The sequence below is a fragment of the Lupinus angustifolius genome, chromosome LG13, assembly GCF_001865875.1.
Source record: "Lupinus angustifolius cultivar Tanjil chromosome LG13, LupAngTanjil_v1.0, whole genome shotgun sequence".
Lineage (NCBI taxonomy): Eukaryota > Viridiplantae > Streptophyta > Magnoliopsida > Fabales > Fabaceae > Lupinus > Lupinus angustifolius.
Genome location: NC_032021.1, coordinates 14,004,131 through 14,004,401, shown reverse-complemented (window position 1 = coordinate 14,004,401; position 271 = coordinate 14,004,131).

Sequence of the window (271 nt, the reverse complement as noted above, 5' to 3'; positions counted from 1 at the left end):
GATGAGGATGAGGATAGGATGAAGACGAGAATGAGGATTAGGATAGGATGAGAACGAGAATGAGGATGAGAATAGGATGAGGACGACGATGAGGATATGATGACGATGAGAATAGGATGAGGATGAGGAAGGGGATTAGGATGAGGATGAGGATGAGGAAGAAGAGGAGGAGGAGGAGGAGGATGAGGATGCGGATAGGATGAGGATGAGGATGAGGATGAGGATGAGGATGAGGATGAGGATGAGGATGAGGATGAGGATGAGGATGAGG